The following is a 10,514-nucleotide window of genomic DNA, read 5'->3' as shown; positions in this document are numbered from 1 at the left end:
ATGTGGAATTTCTCGTTGATCCTGATATGATGACTGATATTATATATGTTCAGTATATGCCTGTTTATTTTGATGTTATTACTTATATATGTTTCACTTATTGGGATAGCCGCATGATCCTACCAGTACATTGCGGTTGTGTACTGATACTGCACTTGCTCTTTCTTTATTGAGTACATGGCATCTTTAGGCGGCTACTGACATATCTCGTTTAGAAGACCAGTGATAAATTCGAATTCAAGGGTGAGTCAGTTCTTCTAGGCTGCCATGAGTTGTCGTTATGTTTAGTCCATTTCTATTCAGACTTAGACTAGTACATTAGATATTCTTATGCTTAGTTTAGGGTTGCACCCATTTTGTTAGACTTGTCATTAGTAGATATTTTGGTACATTAACTTTCAGGTTCTAGGCATTATTTCCGCATTTGTTTGGTAGACTTTTTGGAGTTTATGGGAACTCCCTATTTTCCTTTTCTTTAGACATTTAAACCTGATTCCGTATCTTTAAATGTTTAGTTCACTACTACAATAAGGGGGTTTACCGACAAATTTATAGTGTCCATAATTTAATGGCCACTAATTTGTTCTTTACGGTGAAATATTACTGACTAATAGATATTGTCCTGGAAAAGGTATTTTTATACCGACAATAAAATGTGATGACCACTAAACACCACTTATTAAAAAATATTTGTTGTTATTTTAAGTATGTTTTTTCAAACAAAATACCAATTCCCTCCAAAGAAAATTAGAGTGGTTCCCTAAATCCTAAAAGACAAAATTTGATCTCCATCACCGCTGCATCTTCACACTACCGAAAATCATCTCTATCTACGTTTTTGTAATCTCCTTTGTTATCGTCGAGCACCAGTCCCTGGTAACACACACATCTATTCTATTTTACTCTTTTTATCTGAAATTGAATTGAATTTTGTACACCATGAAGGACGGTTGTTAGCATGTAAGATCTAAGTTTATTACGTCACCTCATTGAATCGAATTAAAATTGTGATTTTTCTTGTTTAATATTCTCTCTTATGTATCCGTCGTATTGTGAAATGGGCACCTCAAAAAGGAGTTTTGGCACATCCTCCAGTTGTAGCATTTTGGAGTAACCATGGTTGGAATTCAACATTAGAAAATATTATTTAAAGGGTTCCCATGATCTGTAGGATATGAATGTGAGTGCAACATCACCATTTAACAATAAGAATTTTACAGATTTCGTTTATTCGATATTAGACTTTCATGTCAATATGTTATTCCCTGTACAAAATTTTTGTCTTTGTTTGATCACCATTCTCACCTCATGATATTGAAGTTTCAGTTACAGTAACGAAGACATATTCCTAGAGTTGCACTGAAGTTTGTAATCTGACTGTTTTCTTACTGTATTTTTATACTACTTTAGAGTGAATACTGAAAATTTTATGTATTTATTTATTAATTTATCAGATATGTAAAAAAAATTAAGTACCATAGGGTGTTTGTTGGCTTGTATTGTACAGAGAGATATGGATAATATTTTGTAGTGGTTTACTAGTTTCTCAAGAACAAGGAAGAACTCTTGAACTACTTTTTGAGATTTATGAATTTATTGAGCTTTACATGATTCTTTTGATTCATATACAAAGGTATAGAGAGTATATGAACACTTAATAAACTATCATCCGTTGCACATACACTTATAACTCTTCCTAGATCATTTATCTACCCTCTAAATCCTAATATTGTAAGATAAAGATACTAATCATAGGCATAATGATGTTAACAATTTTGTTAACTATATATTAATTACTTTGTTTAATATTTTTGCTATTCAGCGTTTGATATAGTTAAGGGCACACACGTGACAATGCAGTGTTAAAGTGTTTCTTTCTTATATTATCATGAATTTGATAAGGATTTGGGGCAAAATTTGATGCACACCATTGTTGTTTTAGAACAAAGTTGTTGTGAGTTCTGTTCTTAAGCTACGAACAATATCTTGCAGCAAGTGTTATTTGTTTCAATGATAATTGAGAATGTTTAAAATGGATCGATATGTCTATAAAAAATGAAGGGGTACTAACAGGTATACTCGTTTGTTTGAGTTATTTGTTTGCCACTTATAGTATCAACTCAAGGTTTATTTATGTTGCTTTATTTTGTCTCTTGTTTCGTCGGCTTCTTCTCCATTTTCTAGTTTGCTTAGTTCTTTTCTTATGAGGGATAGAATCTTGTTACATATTATCTAGATATCAGGCCTAATTGTATGATTTTTAGCATACACGTAACAAAATGTGTTAAAATACACATGTCATACAAGTTGAGGATGATTCTTCCATGGTGCATCAATATACGTTCTAACATCTTCAGATGAGGATGATGTTTCCTCCAGTTTTACATGTGCGATGTTAATTTGGTACTATTACAACTTAATGCAGCTAGATAATTAGATCATTTTGGATATGGAACTATGAAAATTAGAGGTCGCAACAGATTGGAAATTCAACAACGCGATGAAGAGGATATGTGATAGCATATTGAGAAATCGATGGGTTGCCTGAACTACTCTCGAGCTGAACCTTATATTGATCAGTTGATAAATAGTTAGAATCTCACTGAAACCCAAGCACATGATGGTTAATATAATGAGTTTAATAGTTCTGTTTGTGGCACTAATGTTCAACATAAGGTCGAATCAGGTAATATAATTTTTCTTCTTATCTAATCTATTATATACAAGAGCTTCATATTTAACTCTCTTATTTGTTCTCTGTTTTAAACAATGCCACGAGATTGTTGTTTATTTTGATTTAGAAATGATTGAAGGATATTAAAGATCTTGAGTTATATTTTATTGTTAAGAAAAAAAAATCTCATTTATAAGTTTTCCCTATTGAAATTCAGATATACGAGAGGAATAAGATGTGTTTCTTCCTTTCATTGATAAGTCTTTGGATATCTAGAGGAAAAACAAAAATGAGATATATAGTTTTAGGTATTTGCCATAAACTTTCAACTTCTATACGTTGGTCAACAGCTCGCATGCAAACGAAAAAAAATATGTTGGATGAGAGTTTCCCCTATTCTTGTGCTATTCTAGTTACCATGTGGGGCTGAAAATGTTGCTAAAAGATTATCACTAATGGTATATATGTACAAGTTCTTTTTAATAGTATGGAATGAAAATTAGGACTGCATGTAGATATAAGTATAACTTTCAAGAAAATGTGATATTGTGAATCTGCAAAGGTCACTTCAAGCATATGTCTCACATAGTATAGTCACTTCTATTTTCCAGATATGATGAGCTTAGCAGTAATGAACCATTGTTGTTCTCAATTCAAGGCATGAAGCCTTTCACAGACAAACTATGATGGTAAACAAGTGTTGATCTCAACTTATGGAGGGGAAAGGAAATGAAAAATAAAACATATTTGTATCTAGTTGCTTTGGTAGAGATTTGATTTTTAACTAATGTTCACGATCTGAGTGAACTAAGTAGGATCCCTTTTGGGGAAAGTATGTCAATGCATTTGAGAATCAAAGGCAAAATTTTGCCACTGTGCCGTTCAGAGAGTTTAAAAGAGATTTTTCACTGTGTGAGTTGTGTCCTCAAATAGAAATATTTTTTCAGTTTCTATGTCCTTCATTACACCTTCTGCGAATAGCTCCTCCTGGATTTGAGCCAGTTTACTTCCCTTTAGCATATGTGTTGGTTGAGACTTCGAATCAGTTGATATTACTTTGTTTCTTGGTGAATATAGAGAACTAGATCCTTTTTTGTTACCTTTGGGATTGTATAGGATCAAACTCAAGTAGATGATGTAGTTAATTAAACTTCTGGAGGTATTATGTTAAATTAGGGTGTCATGAGATGCACTTTGAATATGCTAGGAGATGCAACTTTTGCTGAAGTAATCGAGAGCAGATTTATTGCTTTACCTAAAATCAACTATCCGTTTCTCTGTAATACATGATATCTTGTAATTGTTGACATATAATTTTTGCAGAAGAAATTTTATGTCCCAAAGCATGGATACGTGTTTATCTTAAATTTTACAAGGAAAGAAATGGAAAGATTACAAATGCGATTTAAAAGGTGGATTATATGTCAAAGTATAAGACTAAAGATGCTCTGCTAAATAATAGACCAAGTTGCATACTGAGGAAGCAATGAAGTTGTACTGTCTCTTATTGGCTTTCTAATAAAAATAAGGGTTCAAAAAATGTTTAAATTATACTCCTAATTCCTTTTTTCATAGTATTTTGATTTTAGTTATGCTCAATTTTTATTTATAACTTTAAGATATCATGTCAATGATTCAATTTTCAGTGGCAGAGATGTACCCAAGCAAACAAAAATAATAGGGCCAAGCACAAGATGTCTCAAATAGGACGATTCAAAAATATTGTTACCTAGATAGATGAGCAGGTAAACTTGTTAAAATTATAAATTATAATATTTTTAAGTCCTTTTTTATTCATGCATGTTTGTCATCAACAAATATTCATCATGTCCCTAACACCTATAGTTGTCATGAACGTGTTTCACAAACACCAAGGATATCAAGTGTTGCTGAATGTTCTCCATCTTCTGGTAATTTCTAGGGGATATGTTATTGTTATATGTTAACTTTGGATATGTATGTTGGAGATCTTTTTCCTCTCTTTTTTTCTTTAATTCTCGTAAGTAATAGTTCAGTTTATTCTCTTACTAATTGTCCTAGTACTCAACCTAGGATTCCCATGTATTATATTACTTTGATATTTCATATTTTTATACATTGCATTTCATCTTTTGACATATTTATTTTATTATTTCAGGTTATACAATTTTAGGTTCAAAAAATCCACATGTGAAAGCTTTCAATATGAAGAGTTCAGGAAATTATTTGAAGATATTATTCAACATGATTGTTTACATGCTCAAACACTAGAAGTTTATATTTTATGTTCACGTTAATCTTTTGGATTAATACTTTCTTTTGTTTGTTTGGATTTAATGTGATATACTCTATTTTATGAATGAATAGTAATTTTTTTTTAGCATTTTCCAAATTTTATTGCCACTAAAGCTCTGTTGTACTAATAATGTTGTTGGATTTACTGGTGGCTAAGCAATTGTTATTGAATCTTGTGACTTTTACCATAATTTTCTATATAATTTATCAACAATAATATGGATGGTATAGGGGACATTTAAGATATTTTCACATGAAATATTATATACTTTATAATCTAATGGTCGTTAAAGATGTTGACTATTAGCGGCAATTTAGTTGAATTTACTTTCCATTTAAATAAACGCTAAAAGGGAAAACTAAGACGTTTATCAAATATAAAAATAGACACTAAAAGAGCATAGTTAGCCATTATGAATTAGATTTAGTAGCCAATATAATTGCCGCAAACAATTGCCGTGAAAATGAATAATTAATAGCGGCAATAAATAGCAGACTTTACCAGCTTTTCGACCAATGGCCGCAACAACCTTTGTCGAAGCCCGCATCGCCGGCCAAAGACCAATTGCCGGTAAAATATATAGTGACTATTGTTATTGCCGCTAAAGTCCTTTGTAGTAGTAGTGGTTCTTGGGTTAGCTAATTAGTATTAACACCGGAGGGTTAGTGTGGGTGCCAATCACGACGGTCTGGATCATGACATTTATATTATTTGAAGGCAAATGATACATAGTCGAATTATACATGGGTCAAAACTGAAATATACATATAACTCAAGGGTTAAAATAAGTATTTGTCGTACAAATAATTTTTCGTTGACTTATATATTTATTGTTTTATTTCTTTAATCAAGGCAAAGGTATAATTTTTTCTTTTTTTTTTCCTTTCACGGGTCTAGTATGAAGGGCGATGTTTTCTTGAAAAAAAATATAGTTTTCGGTGTTAAGTTTCTTAAATAGAGTGTGCAAGGAAACTTTTTCAATTATAAGAAAAAAATCACTTTTGTACGTTCCAAAATTCAGAAAGATCATGGTCATACCTATCCTAATTCAACAATAGGTGAGTCAGCCCTCCATCCAAAAGAAAACTAAAAGGATACGCAGAAGTAATTAAACGCATAAGTTAAAGTCTTAACCCCATCTTTCAAATATACTCCCCCCGTTTAAAAAAGAATAACCTCCTTTCCTTTTAGTTTGTTTAAAAAAAAATGACCTCTTTCCTTTTTTGGTAACATTTTTACTTTCAGTTTTTCCACGTGGCATGTTTAAGACCATAAGATTAAAGGGCAATTTTTATACATTTTAACATTAACTTTAATTTAGGACCACAAGATTCAAAAGTCTTCTTTATTTTCTTAAACTTCGTGTCAAGTCAAATTAGATCACTCTTTTTGAAACAGACGGAATAGAAAAAAAATGTGTAAAGTAACAAAATACACCAAAAATAAGTGTTACCGGTACAAAAACATCTAATTGAATACAATTGTCTCAAAATTATAACGTTGTCTAAAATAATAAAGTCATGAAAGTAAAGATACATGAAGTACGACATCACTTTGAACGCCAAGTAACTCACCGAAGCTCCCAAAGAAGTATTGCTTTGAACGAAATATCAACAAGGCCTGCAAGTGTTAGAATATTCATAAAAAGATGAAAAAAAGTAGTATAAGTAAGATAATACATGTACTTAGTAAGCATCGTAGGCTGATTTAGATAGAGTTAGATAACTATATCATAAGAAGTATGAAATGTACCAAGACCAATTCATAAGTTCAATTCATTACATGTCATGATCCAAAATAGGATTATGATGGTGCCTACCATAAACCCCGTGTAGGCAAGGCAAAACCCCCAACTTTGAGCGATGAATATACCAAAAGATACAACTATGCGGAAGCAATAAGAAGAAGAAGAGAGGTTTGTTGCATAAACATGTATAAAATAATACAAAATATATAAAAAAGGGTTTGAAAGTGACCGAGAAAGAAAAATTATATACAAGAACCAACCCCGAACCTGGTGTTACCGGCACAAGAGCGTCTTAACACAAAAATTTCTATATACATCAAATTTGTTTAATCAAAACAAAATACATAGACAATAGAAAAAGAAAAAAAAAACAATCTCTGAAAATCAAAAGCTCACTACAATCCAAATCAACAATAGCAACATGATATTTGAACTTAGCGAGGGTGGCTTCTACTAAGAGCTGCATCACAAAAAAAAGTGTAGTATGAGTACCAAAATATGGAGTGCTAAGTAGGCATCATATGCCGATCGAGTTCAATAAAGACTATATAAACAAAGAGGCACAATAGTGCTAACACTACATCTTAGTAGCTAATGAGAGATATACCAACCACGATAGTGAAGATAATAACAATAAGCACATAACAACTAATACAAGACAATCGTGATCAAATAGATAACATGATGATGCAATGCAAATGTGAACCATGCATAAAAATAGAAGTCCGACAAAGTTCCTTGAGCCGCCCCGAATGATCCCTTAGACTTGAAAACTTATGAAATGCAATAAATATAATCCATAATAGTTCCTCAGGCCTCCTCACGGTGTTTCCTCGAGCTTATCGGTAAATGAAAATCGATGAGTTAAAATAAGTACCTCTGTAGAATAAAAGCCTCAGGAAATGATGCATTTCCTTTCAAAATCCCAATTTTAAAAAAATAAAAATTAGTGACACGCTCTCATAGAGCCCAAAATGAGTAGAAATCATAATAATTTGTTTTAGTGTCTCAGTTATACTTTATGTCCTTTCTGGTTCAAAACATGTCAAAATGTAGATGTCATGTGCATGAATGCATACCAAAATACAGTAAATCCATTCCCAATTCAATCACACCACACAAGCAACCAGAGATACACCTATCACATTATAGTCGTACTAACCTAAAACTCCAGAGTCTAGCCAGTTCAAGGTATCGGGCCCATAAATCGTAATAATAAATTAAAATCTTAGACATACTCAAAGAAAATCACACAATCATACCAAACCAACCAAAGTGAATAAACTTAAGTTTCAAGCCACATAGAAGAATTCTAAGAGTCCTATATTGTCGTCAATCAAGACTAAGGCTAATCTTAATCAAAGGCTTAACGGCTAAAAATACTAAGCTAAAAACATGTAAGTGGCCAAAATACAAATAAGGATAATAAAATCTAGAACCTCATCCTAAAAGCTTTCTAATGATCAATCCTATTCAATTCATATAGAATCTACTAACCCAAGTCTAAAAATGAGAAAATTATAACCTATTTCAAGGCTTAAACTACACTTGAACCTCTACTCGGGTGCTTTTCAGGGCCGGCTCTATGTATACAAAAATAAGGCATTGGCCTTAGGCCCCAATTTTAGGGGGCCTCAATTTTTTACCAAGAATAAATTATGTGTTAATTTTTTAAAGAAAACATTAATTATTTATGATAAAAAGTATATATTTAAAATTATTATTTTATTCTCTTCAACCCAATTCAAATAGAAAAAATCAAGAAAATATTTTTTTATTTTTTTACACTCTCTCTACTAATACTCACATTATTTTCTTTTTAACTCCTTTTACACTCTCTTCTTTAAATTGTTGATAAGTTAGAGTAATATTCTGTCAAAAATATCAATTAATAGTCAAAAAGTGTTGAACAAATTGAATTGTAAATTCTTTTTCCATTTCTTCTTAGATTTTCAAGCATTACAACAACCATAGTAAAATGTGGGGTAACCAAATTATCAACTTCATCAAAGCTATGGTTCTAACTCTTATATTTATTTGAAATTTGTCAACTTATTACTTGTAGAACTATGTTAACAATTCATCTAATGATTGCCCGAGTAAAATAATATTTTTCAACGTTGAATTAATAAAATCTTATTTAAAACTAATACAGTAATTGAAAAAGAAATCGAATAAATCATTTATATATAAAAAAAATATTAGGTAATACTTTGCATTTAAAAATGTAAGAAAAATAAATTTTAAATAAATGCATGTGAAGTTTATTTAGATTTTAGGCCTCTAATTAAGATTTTGCTTTAGGCCTCCGATTACGTAGAGCCGCCCCTGGTGCTTTTCCTGTACGAAGAGCCTCAGAACGCAGCCACACTATCAAAAACAGAATATACACATCAATATGGGACAAACTATATATACCCATATTGATGTTACAAAATTCAGACATGAAATCGGGTAAAAAATTGACCCTCAAAGTTAGACAACAAAACGAAAAAATGAACTTCATCATTATGTTCCCCTTGATGTAAGGATCACATACCACAAAGTTGAATAAATATCGGAATCAATTTGGGACCTCAAATGGTCCAAAACAACACTTTAAGATTTTAGAAAACATGGAATTTGAGTTTAAAAAAATGAATTGCGAAAATGAAGCTAGAATACGTAGTAGAAAGAGATGGTGAAGGAAGTTACCTTTGAATCAAGGATAATGCATAAGTATACATCTAAACTTAACTAAGGTTCTATTATCTCCACCCTAAACTATTTTAAAATAGAACAAACACACCCCAAAAATTGACATGACAGAGAGAGTGTGCGCACTCTCTTGAAAACAAAGTGAAGACCTAAAATATTGGACACTTGTCCTTTCTATAATTAAAGTTTTAATTTATTTTTAAAAAATAAAAATAATAACACATGTGGTGGGCCCGTGTACAAATGCAATCAACTTACCTGATTGAAGGTGTCATGTCATCACAAATGGTGCACGAAAATATAGAATAAATTAATTCAGCAATGGTAGTAGGGCCCTATTTAATTTAAGATATGTCGTTGAAATTTCGTTCATAATTTAGGGGTACTTATGCATCATCCCGATAAAATAATGATAGGAATCTTGACTTTAAATGTTGCTATATATCTAACACTTGCTTTTTATTGGTACAAGTCCTAGCCGCCATTCTTATCCTTTTCTTTTCTTTAGAATTAAAATTAAAACAAAATTATTTAGCATGAAATGAATTATAGTAAAAAGATAATATTTAATTTGTATAATCGACCATAATTAATTCCAAGTGGTTCTCTTTTTCTATTAATTATTGTTATTCATAGTTTTTACAGCGTGTTTATTCTTTTAGGAGTGATCATATATATCCTCTTTTGATGGATTATTTTGTTATTATATAAATTAATGAATTGGTGTACTAACATGATAAAAGTATTTTCTGATCGGTTGGACTTATCGTTTGGTGTAATGTATGAAAGAGAATAGATTGTAGTGTCTATTAATCTTTTGTTTAGTTACAAGGGATGGGATAACTTATACTAGTACAATATCATTACTAGCTTTTAATTTTTAATTGATTTGTGCTGTTGGAAGAAACTTGATAAGAAATTGTTCTGCTTTACTTGTTTGGGGCATTAATAGTCATCATGATCATATTTTTAATTTTTTAATTTATTTGTTCAAGATTAAAAGTGAGAAGAAAATTGAGATTTCAATCTTGCTCCAAGGTTCGGTGGAGAGGGGGACTGAACTAGATATAACATCCAAGAAACAAAGTATAAATATATATATATATATATATATATATATA

General features: G+C 31.0%; 1 long non-coding RNA gene across 1 annotated transcript; it reads left to right on the top strand.

Annotated features, from left to right (window-relative positions):
* Positions 1-736: 736 nt before the first annotated feature.
* Positions 737-4,415, top strand: LOC107061165 (uncharacterized). Its single transcript, XR_001473806.1, has 3 exons — positions 737-876; positions 2,426-2,686; positions 4,321-4,415. It is a non-coding gene; the product is annotated as an uncharacterized lncRNA (long non-coding RNA).
* Positions 4,416-10,514: the final 6,099 nt, after the last annotated feature.

This window comes from Solanum tuberosum, unplaced genomic scaffold, assembly GCF_000226075.1.
Source record: "Solanum tuberosum cultivar DM 1-3 516 R44 unplaced genomic scaffold, SolTub_3.0 scf00119, whole genome shotgun sequence".
Classification (NCBI taxonomy): Eukaryota; Viridiplantae; Streptophyta; class Magnoliopsida; order Solanales; family Solanaceae; genus Solanum; species Solanum tuberosum.
The sequence above is the reverse complement of the archived record's forward strand: the minus strand, read 5'-3'. Positions and strand labels throughout refer to the sequence as shown.